This window comes from Crocodylus porosus, unplaced genomic scaffold (genome assembly GCF_001723895.1).
Source record: "Crocodylus porosus isolate Cpor-Errol unplaced genomic scaffold, CroPor_comp1, whole genome shotgun sequence".
In the NCBI taxonomy this organism is placed as follows: Eukaryota; Metazoa; Chordata; order Crocodylia; family Crocodylidae; genus Crocodylus; species Crocodylus porosus.
In genome coordinates, this window is record NW_017728921.1 from 24838139 (window position 1) to 24840444 (window position 2306).

The 2306-nt window shown below is 49.7% G+C and overlaps 1 long non-coding RNA gene across 1 annotated transcript in view; it reads left to right on the top strand.

The window, feature by feature from the left end:
- Window positions 1–436, top strand: part of LOC109312943 — a 17314-nt gene extending 16878 nt beyond the window's left edge. Inside the window, exon 3 of the long non-coding RNA XR_002101937.1 lies at window positions 3–436. This is a non-coding gene — a long non-coding RNA (uncharacterized LOC109312943). The remainder of the gene's footprint in view (window positions 1–2) is intronic.
- Window positions 437–2306: the final 1870 nt, after the last annotated feature.

Here is a 2306-nt window from a genome sequence, read left to right on the forward strand (position 1 = left end):
AGTTTGCCTGGACTTTGCCTTCCCCAGGGTGCAGGTGGAAGTGGAAGGAGTGGGACTGAGCTGGTGTGAGAGCAGGGTTAAGTCCATTCTTTTCTGTCAATTTTATGGCTTGGGTTGAAGAGAGGAGTCATTTGGCAGGAAATGCTTTGAATGCAGCCACTAGGAAAAGTAGCTGTGGGGAGGGGAAGAAACCCTCCCACCCAGCCTAAAACCAGTCACATGAACAAGAGAAGCCAAGGTCATGCCTGGGGGAGCTGTTGTGCAGTCCTCACACATGCACAGTGTCAGCTGGATCCTAGCTGGGGTTGGGAGTGTGTGTGGGCTGTGTGTATCTGCATGGTGTGTATGTATGTGGGAAGTATGCATATGTTGGCTGATAGCAGGATATGGAGATGTATGTGATGAAGGTTAGCTGTTTGCAGCCTGTTTGTATGTGAAGATGCACAGAGGCATGTTGTCTGTGTGCAAGAACATGGTTGGGGGGGGCTATATGTGTATTTTGCCTGTGTACAGGCATGGGGGTGTAGGCGTATGGTGTGGGGGGTGGGCTGTGTGACAGGGCATACATGTATGTTGCATGTGTGCGTGGGGTGTGAAGGGGTGCAGGCATGTGTGGTCTGTGTGTGTGGTATATGTGGGAGGCACACAGGTGTGTGGTCTGTGGGTACATGTGTGAATGTGTCTGTGTATGGAAAATGGGGGTATGAATATGCATGTATGGTGTGTGTGAGTGTGGGGGGATTTTTCTAGTCCTCAAACCATTTCTATTCTGTTACATTCTCTCGTTCACTGTCAGAGCTCTAGAAACAAGAGAATTCTTATACTTCAAGAAACAGGCTCAAGCCAGTCATGATCTGTACAGTTTCCTTTGCTATTACTGGACCTGGACAAGCATCCCCAGTTCCAAACTCCTCTTAGCTTTAGACATGGCCCCAGACTCACTGTCCAAATATCAGCCTTGTGCCCCACTCTCCACCACTATGAGGGTCTAAACCAGACTCCACAAGCAAGCAGCACTTGGGTTTCAGAGAACATCCAGCTCAGATCTGCATCTGATCTCAGTGTCTTGGCTGGAGCCTTCCCTGTCATCATGTACTCATGGCTTTGCCTGGCTCCTCCTTCTACTTGGTCCTACCCCAAAGTCATCCATAATCCCTTTGAGCCACTGCAGGAAGATGACACAGAACCTATCTGTCTTCTGCCACGTGACTTCTCAGACAATGGTTCCTGATGCCTGAAACTGCCAAATTCAAAATGCAGGGAGGTTGGACTGGCTGAGGGAGTCACTCTTACCACCCCCTCACACATGAACATCTTCAGCTGTGAGCAGAGGTGTTGACAGTCTCATCATTTCTTATTACATCTGCTCTTTGGAGGAATCCTGAATAGGGAGAGACTGCAGAAGACACAGCTCAGGGAAACATGTGACAGGCAGAAGGGCTGAAGTCAGAGAAATCCTAATCTTGGATGGATTTAGAAGCTCTTCTCTATCTTTCTGTCAATACCTGGTCAGTCCACGGGCATTGTGCATACTCCTGTGGAAGCATCGACTCTCTTGCATGACAGGATTTGCCCAAATATGCTTCTGTGAGACAGACACTCAGGAGAATGGGAGACCAGGGGAACTGGCCCACAGCATGACAGCTGGGCAGCTGAGACACCTGCACCTATATTGCATAACAATGGAAAATTATTTCTCATCCCTGTTCTTTGTCAGGGCAGAGCTACTGGCCCCATGGTAGAAAACATCCTCTCCTGGAGAGCTTTCTGAGGAGAGTGCCCTGCAGGCTCATCCTTGCTCAAAGGAGCCCTTTGCAGATCGTTTTCCTAGAAGGCAGTATTTCCCCCAGAATCCAGAGCCTGTTTAAGGGAGCATGTATACATGCAGGAGACACCTAGGAGTTGGGCTTGCATCCCAGGGACTTCCAGTTGTGTAGCTTGTTGGCTGTATGGAGCAGGAGCCATCTTTTTATTCTGCAACCTGGCACAATAGGCCTGAAGTCTCAAACTGGAGCTGCTGAGCAATGCATGGTGTAGCCTTAACCCTTATTTCTCTTCATGGGCAGCAGTCTGTTGTAAATGGACCTTGTCACTGGGTTCCCTGTGCTTCCAACCCAGCAGGGTCTGGGAAAATGTACTCACCAAGCCTACCTCTAGGCTCTAGGGCATACACCCAGGTTCAGCTCCCTTGTCTCATGTTCTTCCTTGGGGGGAAGGGTACTGCTACCCAGGCAGCCTAGACCTTGAAATCAGTACCTTGCTGCTCAGGTCACTTATACCTGCCTTCCCAGACTGTGAGCAGCAGG